The sequence below is a fragment of the Excalfactoria chinensis genome, chromosome 4 (assembly GCF_039878825.1).
Source record: "Excalfactoria chinensis isolate bCotChi1 chromosome 4, bCotChi1.hap2, whole genome shotgun sequence".
In the NCBI taxonomy this organism is placed as follows: domain Eukaryota; kingdom Metazoa; phylum Chordata; class Aves; order Galliformes; family Phasianidae; genus Excalfactoria; species Excalfactoria chinensis.
This window is the reverse complement of record NC_092828.1, coordinates 42,717,993-42,735,379: the sequence shown is the minus strand read 5'-3', so window position 1 is coordinate 42,735,379 and position 17,387 is coordinate 42,717,993. Positions and strand designations below refer to the sequence as shown.

General features: G+C 41.8%; 1 long non-coding RNA gene across 1 annotated transcript; it reads left to right on the top strand.

Annotated features, from left to right (window-relative positions):
* The first annotated feature begins 3,956 nt into the window (after positions 1 to 3,956).
* Positions 3,957 to 17,035, top strand: LOC140252282 (uncharacterized). The gene is made up of 3 exons (XR_011903602.1): positions 3,957 to 4,077; positions 11,910 to 12,014; positions 16,665 to 17,035. It is a non-coding gene; the product is annotated as an uncharacterized lncRNA (long non-coding RNA).
* Positions 17,036 to 17,387: the final 352 nt, after the last annotated feature.

The window sequence follows — 17,387 nt, the reverse complement described above, 5'->3', positions numbered from 1 at the left end:
TAAATGGGATACCCTCAAGCTTAGCTTGGTAGCTTGGTTACAAGCTCCTTAGAAACTTTCTAGAGAAATGTGGTTGTTCACAGGAACTGCATGGTGAGTCATTCAGACAGACAAAAACTGTCCAAGAAAACCACCATCTGCCTGTAAATTGGAGAGTGGAGGATGAAAATGGAGAAATGTCCCTCATCTGTCTAACATGAAGTAATCTTCTTGTCCTTGCAATAACAGATATCAAATATGGAGAGGCTACCTGCATAAAACCTTGGTGTTTGCTGGTGTCACCAGAAACGTTTCCCACTTCTTCGTCTTAAAGATGACACCCTGAAAATTCCAGCCATATGGCTATGTGCTAATGCTGCATCAGCCAATTTGAATTGTGCCACAATTCATTCTCCAAAGGCGTTTTGTACTGCTGTTCAGTATAGAAGCTTTTTTTTTTCTTTAATTATTTTTTATTTTTTAAATACAGATTATTGCCACATCCAGTGAAGTTTCTAAGTCTCTTCCAGCAGATTTTCACATTTATGAAGTAGGTGTTTTCAGGTTCTAACAGTCATCATTTGCATAGCCTGATGGAGAGATGAGATTTATTAGCATTTTCCTTAAGCTGATGTCCTTCAAGGACAGCCCCCAGAAAGCAGAGGTCACTGCAGTAAAGAGAGCTGCATTAATCATCTTAACCATTTGAAATAAGGGAGACTAAATAAATATATGATCATGCTTCAGAGGGTTACCCTAGGAAGGACCGATGTTACAAATGTTTCTGTTAATCTCATTTCACCAATGGAGCAGTAGAGCCGTGGATTAAGTTATATAAAAATTTTATGAATAATAACAGCATTTGTGTTGTGCCAGTGCAGTGAGCTGCTCCTATATGCAAACCTTTCTGCAGTGATAAGCTTTGGTTTTGAGAGAGTAACAGAGCATGTTGAGGGGTGACATCCATGGGTCATCCCTCTCATCCTCAGGCTGTTGACACTGGGTGAAAGAAGCACTGATGTGAATATGAGAGGTATATATCAGCAAGGGAAACATATATATCAGCAAGGGAAACATTCTGAGTGAGAAGTATCAGTTCTCCAAATACTTGAGACAAGAAAGCTGCCTCATACTAAGGAGTAGAAGATGGTGGGGTGTTGAGCTGGGGAAGAGAGAAAACGGAGCATGATGAGATGCTGGAGCATTGAGTGAATGAACTGGCATCCCAAGAGGCAACTGGGTTCTGAGGGCCATGCTCACCACACAATCCAGCCATTTTTAAATCATAGCCTTGGATTAGCTAAGGTGCTTTGGTTTTGTGTGTGCATGTATGTTACTCTGGCTAAGATCCTTTTGTACACTCAAATTTAGCAGTTTCAGTACTTTGGATTTGTTCGATACTATTCCTTGTGGAAAAAAAATATAGACAACACTTTTTCATAAATCTGTTCAAGTGTATATAACTGTGCACACCAGAGTAGCTTCAATTTAATAGGACTGAAAGTGTGGATACACATATATTGCCTGAGTAGAAGCATATGGTGATTTGTTATAGTGACTGAAAATTATTATGCCTTAAATATTCAGGAGAGTGTCAATATCTTTCAAATGAAATAGTACTTGGTAATTATTGAGAAAAGGCTTTTTAATCATATTAGTCAAAATCCTTATCAAGATAATTCAGCTCACTGAAATTCTGTAGTGGGAAATCAGCCTCTAATGAACAAAAACATTCAAAAAAAGATGAAAAATATCACAGAAATTATCTGAAATTCAAAACAGGAGTCAATTTCTGTCCATACATAGAGGAATAACTTTACACAGCAATGCTGTCCTGGAGATGATTCCCAATTTTGTCTTTATTCTGATACCTACTGATAAAAAATAGTAAGCGCTTCTCAAATCTTATCACACAGACATTTTAAATATTTCTCACTATCAAAATATCCCGAATGGTTCTTGCTACCAACATCTCTTTGTTCTTTTCAATATCTTTTTAAATCATCAGAATTTTAAAAAGCAATTTAACTTCATAAAAAGCTAATTTGATTTATTGGGGTTACTTTTATTTATTAACCAATTTGCTTCTGGGTTGATTTTCTTAAGTGCTAAGTTTCATAATGGAAATGCTGACACAACCTTAAGTATAGAAGCAAATGCTATTCTAATAATTCAGCTGAATAAATACCAGCCAGCATTTAGTTATTTTCCCAGGAACTGGATAAACAGCCACTTCCTTTATAGTGTCTCTTTGTGAAGTAAAAATTCCCTAGCCTGCTAATCATCACTAGGAAATTTTCTACTAAAGAAAAACCCCCTAACATTTCTTTTGTTTATTCTGCAAGGTCTTTGTGGTTCCATATTAGTCATGTTAAAAAACAAACAAACAAACAACAACCAAAAAAAACCCAACCCACAACAGAAACAGCACAAATGATCAAGAAAACCCAGAACCCTCAAAACAAATACCCTGACTTGGCAACGAACCACATTTTGATCTCTTTCAAGAGGTAACTCTTCTGAGGTACTGGCTTCTGTAGTGAAGACAAAAGAATGAACTCAGCCAAATAATTTAGATGACGATCTGCATTTCAAAAGCTTGGAATTATTCTGCTATGGAGATTTACTTTTGATTGCTGTTTTGGATCAGCTGCTTGGAATTTGCAGTTAAGTTTACAATTTACATTAAAGCAGCCACTACCCTTGGTACGTACAAAGGCAGAACTTTGCTATTCTCCAGAATATTAGCTGATACTTACAAGTTGATCTGTTATCTCAAGCTTGTCATAGTCCCAGATCTGGTGTGTGTTTGATTTTTATATCAGACTGTCTGGTGGAGTAAATAAGTGCAATGCTCAGACTACATTAATACCACACCATCTAGTTAATGAGCTGAAATTCTCCACAGCTATTAGATAACCTATTGTGGCATAACAATCATAGAATCATTAAGGTTGGAAGAGACATCTAGGATCACCAAGTGCCACCCCAGCCTGTCCTCATCACGCTCACTAACCAGGTCCCTCAGTGCCACATCACCACCATCTTTCTGAGAAGAATTTTTTCCTTATACTCAATCATAGGGAAAAAGTTCTTCCATGCAATTTAATCTGCCACTTTCAGCAGTCCCCATGGTGTAGTTATCACACTAGATCACAACAGGGCAGGGTCACAGAAAGGGTTTTATTCCATGAGTCCCCATTAGGCCAGTGAAAAGCGAAAAGTAATTTTGCACTGAAAAGAAACAGGAACAATTTGAATGTGGGGATTTTTTTTGCAAGCTAAAAGGGAGTTGCTTTCCCCAGCAGTTCTACCAATGAAAATGCAGTTTCTTACTGAAATCTCCTAGAGAGGTGATGGCTGTTCCTCAGATAAGCACCAGCACTCCTGGCTAGATGTATACCAGCAGATTACTGGTAGATGCTTTCAATCTAAATTTTTGTCTGCAAATTGAGCAGTGATACAAGCCTTAACACTCCAAATACATCACTTGTCCACCTAGTTTTTGGGCCAGTCCCTCTGCGTTGCCTGGTGGGTAGCTGCCAAAGGTGTGCTGTAATGCAGCACTTCTGGAGTGGTGGGCACAAGGAGAGAGGAGCAGGCTCCCTTACCGATGGGACATCTATCAGGCTGCTCACAAAAGTGAAATTATTCAGCTCACACAGCTTCTGATTTGCATTCTAGGCCTTCCCTCTTTCATTTCGTTAATAGCCACCCCACTGGGTGCATGGCCTGACAGCTTTGGAGTTTATACGTACTTAAACCATACTAATTACTGACTTTTAAGTAACTAGGATTTTTTTATTGCATCTTCATTGAGGTAACTAGGAGTTTTTATGGCATCTTCATTAAGGTAACAGTAGGTGGGTGGAGATACATGTCAATCATGTGGACTGGTAGATGAATCACACCTGGTGTTTTGGTTAATTTGTCTTGTTAATTTGCTTGCAGTGTTAGCAGCTGTTGGAAATGACAGCTTCTTTTGCAGTGGTGAAACAAGCTCAGCAATGCTCCGTTTCCTCCTGTCAACAGAGAAATGAGCCCTGAGTGTGTGCATGAGAAGGAGAAATGCTGTGGAGAAGAGTCAGCTGATGAGAGGTAGAAATTTAGTAGAATGCCCTTGTTCTCACTATTTTCATAGCTAAGACAGCAGTATTTTAAAATCAAAGATCATGTAGAGCTTGTAGGTGTGTGTAGCCGCATCTTAATATGTGCTGAGGAGATAATGCTGTGAGAAGGACATGCTGCAAAGGGGCAGCAGCTGATTGACTTTGTCAGAGGTGTCTGATCTGATCCTGTTGTGTATGCTAGCAATTTAAGCAGCAATTACAGCCTCCTTCTAAAGAATTGTGATGTTCATTGGTAGTCTCTGAGTTGGGATAAAGGAAAATCATGTGAAGGAGCCAAGTTGTGTTTTAGTGTACAAACTTTGAGAACTTCAGCTGGGTGTATTTTCCTGCCTTTCTCTCTTAGAAGTAGGAAAGCAGGGCAGTCCCTGGGAAAGGCTGGGACAGGATGTTCAGAGCTCCCTCTGCCCTGCTGTAGGGAGAAGCTGGGAAAGCACTGCAGCAAGATGAGATGGGAAGAAGTGATCTCTGGGTGTGGATATGTGGATATGAACCCAAGATAAAAATAGTGAACTGAAACAACTTATTTGTTCAGCTGAGCCATGGTCAAGTTAGCTAAGGAAGGAAAACTGTGTTCTGAGGAGCTGCATGTGTAAAGCAATGAGTGTCAGCCAGGTGATGGAGCAAAGGCATTGGGAAGCATCTAGTTGGGTTAGAGGTTTTGCTGGATGCCATGTGTGTATTTTATTTCTGTGGATATGCTGCAGTGCCTCTGAGAGATTCTGTGTTACTGAGATCTAGTGTCAGAGCTATGTCAGTTGTGAGCATGAGTTCTATTTTGAACAGACCTATGAGATCAGCAAGATACGTACACAGAGCACACAGCTACTTATGACCCTTTTCAGCTTTCCAGTGTGAAGATCGTGTTGATAACAGTGGAAAAAAATTAAAAGAAGCGCTCATTCCTGTTGGTGTTTTATCCCAGTATCAGCGGTGTTACATAATCAATGAAAACTTTCAGTTTACATGGCTTTGTTTTTTGCCTTTTTAACAGTGAATGCAATGAGATGGAAAAAGGCTTTTCTGTTAAACAGCTTTACCCATATCATGCTTAATGTTCAAAACCACTTCAGCTTCCAGAACGGGATCATAGCAAAATTGATGTTTGTTTTCTTTGTCCTAACAATAACAAAAAAGCGCCCACAAACAAAAAGAAATTGTGGTAGGATCCCTTAATGCTTGCTCCAAGTGGTCATTGCCTCCCACCAAATTTATTGTAAAAGCTGAGGTCCTGTGTTTTGAGAAGCCAGAAGCAAGAACCATCTGTTTCTGCACAGAAAGACTGTGTCCATTCCTAAATGTAGAGGTCAGGGAGCCCAAGGAACAAAATCCTGTCACTGACTTGGAGCACGGACACAATCTGACCTCCGGTGCTTCATAGACCACGGCTGCTCTGGTGCACAGCATCTGTTTGCCAGTGCAGGAGGATGCTTTGAGAAACAAAGAGAAACAGCGTCGTCTTATTCTGTATAGGAGCCAGGGAAATGTAGGTAGTTTAGAGGCAATTTTCCAAATCGCTTTTGAGGTGAAAAGCAACCATCTTCATTTTTAATTTAAAAACTAATCTCTTTAAAGCAGAAGGGAAAAAACCCACAGTGTAAGCACAATTCCACTTCAGCTTTGTATTGCAGTCTGCTCTGTGCTCTGGTTACTGCTTTGATATTATAATGGTGTTATTTCTTGTAACATGGGGCTACTATGGGACTCATTAGTCATAAACCTTACCCCTGGAAAATGTAAAAGTCAACATCAACAGTCACTAATAATGTATTTCACCTACTGTTATTCTAAGTATGTGAACACAGTCAGAATCTGCTTGTGTTGTCCTTTGGAAATATCCTTTTGCAGAGTCTTTTTTTCTGTAAAGCTCAGAGTCTGTTGAATGTATTTATTTCACATTTTGAAGTATTTTCCTACTTTAAAAGTGAAGCAATTGATCTAGGGCTTTGCTGCAAGGCTTTTCCTTAGGAGGAAGTAAAACTTGGGTGTGGACCTTAGTGGACGTAAGTGCTCCATATTTCATCTCAGCCAACCCTACCAATCCTTTTTGTGAACTTCTAAAAAAATCATAGAACCAAATTGTTAAGGTTGGAAAGACCTCCAAGGTCATCAACTGCTACCATCAACCCATGCCCACTGACCACATCCCTCAGAGCCATATCTACCCTTCTTAGAAAACCTCTGGGGATGGGGACTCCACCACCTCCCTGTGCAGCCTGTTCCAATAATCATTGTATTTTGTTGTATAGGATCTGTTCAACAGAGCACATCAGAGTTTTGTATTTTTATGGGGTTCGTTTTTTATGGGAAGTGCCCTGGTGAGGACATATCTGGAATACTGTGTACAGTTCTGGGCTCCCCAGTTCAAAAAATACAAGGATCTCCTTGAGAGAGTCCAGCAGAGGGCGACAAGCATGATTGGGGCCTGGAGCATCTCCTGCATGGGGAAAGGCTGAAAGCTGGGGCTGTTCAGCCTGGAGAAGAGAAGGCTGACAAGTGGATCTAATCAGTGCTTATCACTACCTAAAGGGTGGGAATCAAGTGTGTGTTTCCAGGCTCTTTTCTGTGGTGTGCAGCGATGGGGGCAGCGGGCACAGACTGCAACACAGGAATTCCATACGAACATGAGGAAGAACTTTCCTGTGAGGGTGACAGAGCACTGGGACAGCTGCCCAGTGAGGTCATGGAGTCTCCTTCTCTGGAGGTACTCAGGACTCACCTGGACACTTTTCTGTGGGACCTGATGTAGGAAACTGCTCTAAGAGGAGGTTGGGTTTGGGGACCTCCTGAGGTACCTTTCAACCCCTATTACTCTGTGGCTTCAACCCCACTCAAGTGCTGTTGATGATGTGTAGCATGCCAGCTATTCAGAAACACAGCTTTCTCTCTGTCACCAGTGGTCTGATTGATCCGTAGCTGATGCCTTCTCTTCCCTTTCTCCCACCTGTGAGCCAGCTCTTTAAAACCACTTAAGGTGTGACACTGAATGACTAGGCAAAGCACTGAGAGCCCTTTGCTTCTGCACAGGTGACTGCTTGACTTTCAAGAGCTGTAAGGGAAAAATAAAAGAATATTTTGTTACACCTGTAATCAAGCCCAATCACCGCTGTGGCTAGGGTTGGCCTAACATTTTCACCGTGTTGGTTTAATTAGGTAATACAAAACCCATCAGCCAGCAAGTTGCTGTGTTAAATCCAATGAGAATGAAAATATTCTACAGCTCCTTTGTGCAGCATCACATTATGAGAGAAATCATTTTCCAATCGCATGTCCCTACGTTACTAATCATTCAACTTCAGGTATTTATGTATAGATACATATTTTTAAATCTTCTAGATTGAAATAGTTGTGGATAGATTGATTGTGAACTGATTTATGATCCGTATTGCACCAGAGAAGTAATTTTATGCATATAACTTCTTTTACAATTACCTCCACAATGATTTCAAAGGATTTCACTGCTTGTGGGAGGCCGTCAATAAGTGGCACTTGCATATTCATCCATTTCAATCTGAGATTTTTAAAGACCTGAGGGAATAGAACAGAACCACTGGAAATTAATTTTTTTTCAGCAAGTTTTCTTTTTCTTTTTCTTTTTCTTTTTTTTTTAGTGGATAGCCGTGCCTCACTGAAAGCTCTTTGAAAATTGAAGGGCTCCTAAATTCACAAATACTGAAAGCTGAAGATTTCCACCGAAATGTAGCAATTCTTTTCAGTATTCCTTTTCATTCAGTTGAATGTAAATCTTGCATGTGGGCTTTGGTAGGTATTTCTTTCCTATTAAATATGCACTATTCCCAAGTGAATGAAACTACTCAGAAATGAGTTTGTTCTTTGACTAGAAAATCAGCTTTCCCAATTTCTTGGATTATTTATTTAACAGAGCTATGCTTTTAAAATTGCCAGTTTAAAGCTCTTGCTCCTGCAGCACCAGAGTCTAGGAGGGTCATTCTTCCATCATCTTATTTCTCCCCTTTATGCTTAAAAGGCCTAATTCTGCTCCTGACAACACACAAGCAAAGAAACGCACTTGTTGTTGAACTGAGTGATAACTCCCAGTGCCTGCTGCCAGACTGGCAGGTTATATGGAATAAGCAGATTTCTGACAAACAGGTATAGGAAAGAAATGTCCCGGGAGCATCCCATGAGGGATAGCTGTGTCACACAGTGATGTGTGCTGCTGAACCTCTCCAAGTAGTTTGGTACATCACCATATGGACTTACTTGCTCAGGTCTCATTAGCAGTGCAATTGCATTAATGTTCATGATGCTCAGGCTAATTCCTGCCTTTACAACAACTGTATTATCTTGAGTGTTGCACGTGTTTTGTATGCAGCTTCCAGGTCTGCAGTTGCTTTGGACAGTGGTAAATGAGGTCTCTGTTCTCTGCAATGCATTGCCTGATGGTGCGAGGGGGACCCAGCTAGGATGAAAACCCATTTTTTTTGAGTTGTGCAAGTGGGTCCTGCTGACTTCTTTCTTGCCTACACCTATTCCTCCCTGAAAAATGACAAATGATTTCTAGACATCAGTTATTTGTGATGCTTATTTCAATGTGAGAACAAGTCTGTCTTTGAGAAGCCATGATATCTGCTGCTACAGGCAGACACCAATAGCCCAGCCCTTAGGGTTAATCATTAGAAGTGGAAAAAGATTTTTGGGGGGAACCTTTGTTCGAATATTGACTGCATGTCACCACACTTCTGCATTCTCAAGCTGTGTGTAGACACTAGAATGATCTGAAAAATATGTACTTCCAAAATTCCTTTTTAATTTGTAATAAATCCATTTTGGAATTTACTAAGGGCAGCGCCAGATGGCCTGGAGCATGTTCTCATTCATATTTCAAAACAGAAAAACCCTTCCCAGAATCTGCAAGCTATGTCTTTTTCATGGGGATGATTTCTGTTGAGCAAGGAAAACTCAGGTTAATTAGGCCAAATAAGCTGATGCAGTCAGAGGCAGAGACGCAGAGGTTGCAAGATTGAAATCCATCAAGACACTCCAACAGATGCCCTCTTGTTTGTTATTTGCAAGGGAGGGTGGCCACATAAATGTATAGAAATATATTTAATTTTTTGTGACAATGAGTGCACCAGTGTAAGAGGTCTTAATTCAGTAGAGATGCAAGGTGCAGTCAAGCAAAATTGCGCCTTATTAAGACTGTAGGAAATTTAATGTAAGGTGATAGGGATGTTGAAAAGCTCCATCTCAATATTCTGGAGGCATATTAATATGTACTCATGGATACAACAATGAACATTGCAAGTGGAGTAACCTTGAGTCACCACGAGGGGCAGGGACCAAAGGGACACCTTGGATGGGCTGAAAATGGATGTCAGTCATCTCTTTGTTTTCAAAATAGTTTCCCAGCACTGCAGGTATATATGATTTGGTCTTTTCTTAAAGGATCAAATCCTTCCTTTCTTGTCTCATTCTTCTCTTCCTGGCATCCTTTCTGAGCTTTTAACTTCATTGACCCAAAGAAGAGACAAATTCTGGTAGCTGCAGAGGAAAAGATGGAGTCCTAAGCTCTCAAGGTTAGTGGGATCCAGCTGCCTGGGGCCTCTGGTGCTTCTTCTCACTGCATGCATGTCACAGAATCGTATGTGTTGGAAGGGACCTCCAGAGATCGTCAAGTCCAACCCCCGAGTCCAGGAGCCTTCAGCTCCACAGATGTCTTTCTCAATCCCTGGGTGTTTTATAACCTCTGAAAATAAATGGAGAGGTAGACAGCTGGAAAGATTTACAACTGCTTTAAGTCAGAGCGGCAATTCATCTATTCCAGCTTTTGTGGTGTCCAGTACTGGATATTCTTAAGGATGCAGGGTTTTTCCCCTGCTGTTTACAACTTCTGGGAAGGGCCACTCACGTGATCTGGTCTATCAGTAAGGCCAACTGCAAACACTCAGCTTCCAGGAAACAGCACTGCACCGGTGCTGTCCTACACGAACTGTGATTACATGTTTGTATGATCTAGCAGTCATGTCCTCCAGCAAGCAGCAATGCTGCTTTGCTAGGAAGCAGGTTTATACCTGCTTCATTTTTAAAGTATCCTGGTATGTTTAAATAGTAAGTATTTTGGGGTTGTAGTAGAAATGCCTTTGAATCCTTCAGTGTTTCAGAGAGGTTATGGCCAGGAGACAAATGAAGGATACTCCTCTAAAGCAGACTTGTTAGACTGTTGTCAGCTGTACAGTGATAAAGTGATGCTCCTGGACAACATGGTGTGTGTAGGTATTTGCCCACACATTTGTTAACATGCCTGTCCTCGCTTTCCCTGCTTATTTCTGCTCAGCACTGACTTGAGTTTCTTTTGAGGATGTGCTTCCTGCAATGAGGCAGAAAGAATAGATTGGGGAGGAACTGATTTTTGTTTGCTTTTCTTTGGCAATTTTGTGGTGAGCCTTGCGGTTGGCGTAGACTGAGATGTTACAGGGTGGGAGAAGTTCAAGTATGTCACTGTGCTCTGCAGTCAGCTCTGTTGTTCATGCAGGAGACAGAGCAAGCATTTTTTCCATGATGTTGGGGAGTGCAGAAGATGATCCAGTTGTCTGTACAGATCTAGGAGGCAGGGAATTGTTTTTGGCAATGGGAAATTGGGGAGCAGATAGAGAAAAGAAAGCCAGAGAGAGCTCCTCATACATTGATATAACAAAGGTAACAGTAAAGTATTAATCTGCAAGAAAGAGATAAAGCATTTATTTGTAATAAAGGTCCAGGATGTACTAAGAAAGAAGGCATAAAGTAGACCAAGGACTCATAAATGACAGTATTTAAAAGAAAATGCCTGTGAGTTTGGTGTTGGTTTGCTCATGTTGCCCTGCTTGGAGAGTATGGTCCTCCAGGCTTGGGATCCTCTTTCCAGGAAGTCTGTTATATTTTGGAAAAAGCACACAAACTTTCAGGCACAAAAGTTGTTCTTCCATTTATCTTTAGATCATTTGTGAGTAAAGGCCTCTTTCTGTGGTGTTTGTTTTGTTTCCCACAACTACATCTGGCTGGAATCATACAAGCTTTGCCTTATGTATATTCAAGTAAGACAGCAACGTTTGCCTTAGAGAATCTTAGGACTCCACAAGAATTTACTGAGTGATCTTACATAGGGGAAGACATTGTCTCTCCACAGATGATTTTGTGTTTAAAGAATTTGGTATAGACAACATGTTTTAAGTTCTGGCTATGAAAAATGTGGTTGTGAAGCATGGAGTTTCAAATGCTCAGCTGCTAGATACCGAGTTCCAGTAGTGAGTATCACCTCAGTTACATTCATGGTTTTGAAAATGACCACGAAATTACATCTAGGTTCTAAATATGAAGCTGGCTTTCAAGTGAGCCGAATCCTTGAAATGCCAACGAACTGTTATTTAGATGGAGGTAAAGTAAATGGGGATGCTTATCTTTAAAGGCCTGAACCTGCTTGGTGTCTAGCTTTAGTTATTTGTGTTAGAAAAGGCTGGCTCAAGGTTTCATTTATGCTCAGGCTTCTCTGTTTCACAGGGGAGAAATGAAAATAAATTGAATGGGGTCAAAACTCTCTTCTCATGTGTGCCTGTGTAAATGTGATATAATTTCACAGTGTTTCAGTTCAGCTGAGGTGAATCCGGGATCGCACTGGTGAAGTTAGCAGGCTGTGTTCATCCTGCTGGGACAGGGTGCTGAGATACCCTGGTGCTCAGGGCTACAGAAAAAGCTTCAGGTTGATTTATTTATTTTTTTAACTTTTTTTTTTTTAATTATTATTTTTTAATTTTGCAAAACTAAAAGCAGTCAGCATGTCCTGCCATTTAAAACTCTCATCAGTTTCAGCGTGCATCTCTAGAAACAGAGGGAGAGAGGAGAAGCAGCACTTCCAGATGGGAAGATGTATTGGAAATGTGGAGTGTCTATCTGAAAAGAGACACCTGGGTAAGTGAAGATACCAATAAATAAGCATCCTGGGCTTTGAGCCTTGTGAGTGCTTGTACAGGAACAGTTGGAAAGCCTTAAGTGAGGGTGTCTTTCTTGTGCACAGCTGACCAAGTGTGTTGCTTACAGTTACCATGTGTCAAGATGTTTCTTGCTCATTAGTTTTACACTGATGGAAAGCAACTTTAAATCACTCTTTAGAGGAATCCACCGTGAGGCATGCCAGCTGTGTGCCAGATGAAGGAGCTGTAAAGTCATGTCGGACAGGCAAGAATATACCAGAGAGAGAGATTTAAAGTCATGAGAAAGATAATTACTTTGCACTCAGAGATTAGCCATAGGAAAGGAAAGGGAAGAATCATACTCTGCATTTGTTAGAAGCTTTCCTGCTGTGCCTCTGTCCCACTCACACATGCACACACATGCACATTGCTGAATTTACTATCGCAGTGTCAGGTTGGCCAGGACTGCCCACATGGGAGAAGTCCTTACGGGAAGATTTCTCTAAGCATGGACTTGCTCCTTTCTTTCTTGCTGTATTTGCTTTTACACTACACTCTATGTAACAGTTGCCCCAGACAGAAGGCGTTTAGGTGTTTTGCTGGACACAGGGATTTGGGAGCATTTCTCTTCTCCCATGGCTCTTTGTGAAATGAAAGACAGGTGCTGAGGCTGGCAGTAGACAGCATGTCTCTGGAGGCAGTGAGGAAAGTAGTGGTGCAGGGACCTGCTTGGGCCAGAAGCCTGAAGCCAGCATGGGTGAGCATCTAAGGAAGGGCTGGTCTCCAGTGGAGGTTCCAGTTAGGTATTAGGAAAAACTTCTCAGAAAGAGTGATGAGGTACTGGCACAGGCTGCCCAGGGAGGTGGTAGAGGTAGGTCCCTGGTGGAGTTCCAGAGCTATGTGGATGTGGCATTGAGAGATGTGGTTTATGGGCATGGTGGGGATGTGCTGGTGATTGGACTTGAGGATCTTAGAGGTCTTTTCTAACCCTAGTGATTCTATGATTCTAAAATCACAGCAAGGGCAAGTTCAGAGCATAAATGATTGTCTGCATTGCTACCGCAGCCCATCTAACTTCTCTGTCTGTGTCTTCCTCTTTCTCAGGGACTTCTTGACATATCTTGTGGGTAATGTCCCAGATCCCATGGCTTCTTCAAACCAGAACTGGTTTCCTCTTCCTTTCTGGTCCTTCCAGATTCTCTGGGTTCTTGTTACTGCCTCATCTCAATACCATTGTTTTTTCTTTCAGACCAAACAGTTAGTCCTGTTAAACATTGTTCCTGTAGGCATTTTTTTTTTTTATTTCTAACAAAGGCCTTGGAAAACCCTTCTAAAAGGCCACTGGCACATGGCCTGACATTGACACCCTGCCATTAGAGAGGCAGCAGATGAGATTTAGGGTTTATGCTGCACATAATCACTGCTGATGCGATGAAACTCTTCTTTTTGTCATTGATTTGGGTTTAGTTTTTGTTAAAACAAAAATGTTCTATCCAACAGGAAATTTCTCCAATTTGTCTGAGCTTTAACCACTGCAGCTGCAAATGCTGCTGCTGCTGCCTTCAGATAGGAATTACAGCTGCCTTCAGATAGGAGTCTCTAAGATGACCCTATTACCTGCCCCCTGCCTCCTCCCTTTTATCTGGCTTTGTGCATGGATGGACCTTTTGGAAAGTTATAATTTGGATGTGAAGCGATTATCCTAAAACAGTTAGCTAGAGCAGAGCAGACGCACAAATTTATCTTCTCTCTCTCTTTTTGGTGAGCAACATCTATCTTCCATGACCTCTTGATTACTGAAGCCTTCAAAATATATTCTTTGGTCTGTGACACTGCGCTTGGTGCAGGGCTGAGCATTAAATATCACCCTCTGTGATTAATTGGAAGTTAATTAAATCTATCACTGAAACAATGAGAAGGCAATGATCTATGTAATCATTGAAATAGTAAATGAAATGATGTAAGGGTCCTCCGTTTCACTTAGTGACAGTGATGGAGGGGTGCCTGAGCCCTGCTGCTCAGCTGCGTTTTCTGCCTGACCACCCAGGCCTGCTCAGGCAGGCACAAATGTTGCAGTGAGCTAAGTGCAGAGAAGAGCTGATGGTGGCCTGCTAGATGCTGCCTTTCCTGAGCCTCTAACTCTTCAGGTGCTGCTCAAACAACCTCTGGGGAACCTCTGGTGTTTTGAGTGTGCAGTGCAAGCAATGCTCCCGACACAGCATTGCAAGGGACAAAGCCTCTCATTGCTGCTTGAGGTTACATTGTTATTCTGAGCTGAAATGAGTATGTTGTTGCTCTGATCCTTGGGTAAGTGGTAAGGTAACATTTATTTAAATTTTAAAGGTAGTTCTTACATGGATCTGTGGTTTTTTGATAGCTCTGAAACTGGTGCTATTTGTTCCATCCTCGTGAGGAGTGTTGAGTTTGCAGTGATTTTCTTCTCACTGACTGCTGAAACAATCTCACAGCAGAAAGGAAAAAATATCAAACACCTAGAATACAAGAAAATGCAAGTGAAAACGACGATGCTGTATACGGTACCCAGCCAGTTTCTATAGGTGTATTTTAGAATTTAAAAAATATATATGTTAATCACTTCCCTCGTAAATGGCATTGTGATAGATTTTCCTTTTGGAAACTATTCCAGATTGTGATAACAGGACTTAGTTGAGCAATGCCTTGTGGTGCACATTTTTCATTTCAGATGCCTGATGATAACACTAGGTAAAGGCAGAACTCACTTGGGAAACAAGAGAACAGCATCCCTGAGGCAAAAGGTCAGGAACTTGTGTTCCCTGGCTTGTTTATCCCTGAAGTGATCCCTTGGCACGTGTGCCCTGCTAGGACACAGGTCTGTGTTTTCCCCTCGAACAGGATGGGCTCAGCGCTTTCCTTGGCTGAAAACTCAAAGGGCTTGTAGAGGAGGGCAATGGAACTGTGAAGGGTCTGGAGCACAAGTCTTAGAGGGAGTGACTGAGGGAACTGGGATTGTTTAGTCTGTGCAAGAAGAGGCTCAAGGGAGATCTTGTTGCTCTCTACAACTACCTGAAAGGAGGTTGTGGTGAGGTGGGGTTTGGCTTCTGCTCCTGTGTAACTAGCGATAGAATGAGAAGAAGTAGCCTTAAGTTGCACCAGGGGAAGTTCAGGTTGGATATTAGGAAACATTTCCTCTCAGAAAGAGTGGTAAGGCAGCAAACAGGCTGTCCAGGGAGATGATGGAGTCACCATCCATTCAAGGAAAGGGCAGATGTAGTACTTAGGGACATGATTTAGGGGGCACTATTGGTGGTAGGTAGATGGTTGGATGTAATGAACTTAGTGGTCTTTTCCAACTTTAATGATTCTGTGATTCAAGGGATTTTCTTCTTGTTCCTGTTGATACAATTGCAATGCCCTTTTTAATCAGGAGACAGACTTGATGTGATACGTACCTACACACCTATGCTTTCTTCTCTGTTCTGGATCTCTAATTCCTTACCTACAGTAGTGGACACGGTTCTCCCATCTGGCCAGTTCTGTTGTTGGTGCAGTAAGACATGGCAGCCTATGTGATGAGGGATGAAAAGGCTTTTCCGAAGACCCATGACTCCTTTGGGACGGAAAATATATCATAATTTGCCTCCTCTCCCTCCTGACTCTGCATCTGCCAGTTTCTGTGGTTTTTCCTTACCAGAAACCAGAGTCTGTGTCTGATTTGTTTAATTAAATGAAAACTAAACCTGCCACTAAGCACTAGTTCCTGACTAAGCAGGGAAGGAACTGTTATTTATCATGAGAGCTGCAAGGAAGCCCTTTCTATGTGGCCTCTTCACTGCCAGCAATAAATTAGTAACCTTGCGATATCCTGTTCTCCAAATGAGGTCCCAGGTACTGACTGTAACCACTGTGGCCAGCAGACAGTTTTTGTGTGTTTTATCACTGTCTTCCTTCAACTAATGCAGGAATTTCTTCTGAGATGGTCAAGGGGAGATAGTATTCTCAAGATGATTCGAAATACATGGTTTCCTGCCTGAGTGAGCTCACACAGGACTTCTGCCACATAGATAGGAGAGGGGAGCTCTGTAGATGAAGTCGGCAGAAGTGAGCTGCCTGTGTCGGCATCCCCTGCCAGCCACTAGAGTGGGCAGTGCCATCCCTCTTGTTTTCTCAGCACGGGAAACAGCTGTGACTCAGAATCAGACCCAGCCCTGAAAGAACGTAAGGGTAGCTTCTCTGTTCCATCACTAGAACTGCTGGGGGAAAAAGGATCCTGAAATCCCAGGCAAAGAATCGTTCAGAACACGTTTAATATTCAAGGTCAAGTTCCTACCATTTATTATTTATTGAGCTCTGTGAGCTTGCTCAGCAGTGCACAATACATAAAGACACAGACTCTATCATAATGGATTTGCAATCTAAATTTCACAGGGTAAGATAGATACTGGTATGTATTATACCTGGTGGCTGGGTCACAGTCCGGGCTCAGAACAATGCAGAGCTTTTTTAAAAAGCTTCTTCCATTAGTAGTCCATTAGAGTGGCATAAACTTTTTAGATTTGAACAATTAATCCCCCTAAAAATATTCAAATGGATACAGCGAATATTTTAAATACATTTAATACATGTGGAAAGTGCTGACCTGACATAACCGTGTATCTATGTCCCCCAGACCCTGCAGATCTGGTTATCTCTATGGAAAATCACAGGAGTACAGCAAGAAGATCTGTGTGGTACTCAGAGCCCAAACAGCATGTCAAATCACAGTTGACAACCTTGATGTCTTCTCACTCACTCTCTGCACTTTTTTTGGGTAGCACGTTACTTTGTAGTTTGCCCCCAGATCTTCTGCTTGCCGAGTTCCGTCAGTGCTGTTTCAGGAAGGCAGTGAATTAGTGCCATTGCGCTTAGGCTGCCTGAATGGACACACGGGGAGAAATAAGAGCTGAAGGTGTCACTGCTACTCTGCAAGGAGTTTGGACATAATTTCTTAGTGCTGGACTTTTTCCAAGAGCTTCGTTTCCTAATAGCTTTATAGTGGAACATTGAGTACGTACCCTTCGTGCTTACTTTGAATTGAAGAATGAGTTTGGTAATGAGTTTGCACAGAGCCCTCTCCTCCACCCTGAGCACTGCACAGCTACCCTCCTGATGCCTGGCAAAGACTGAGAGGAAGGTTTCAGTGGGTCCTGGATTCATGATTTACAAACCATAAGTCCTAGAGGCTTCCATGGGGATGAGATTTAATAAATCCTCAGAGCATCCCTTGAGATACTACTGGCATATCCTATGGAAGATTGAAACTCTTCTAGGTAGACCTGGGGGAAAGCTGGTCCTTCAACATAGAAATAGATAAAGGCAGTTATGATGCATGCAATAAATAGGCTACAAGATG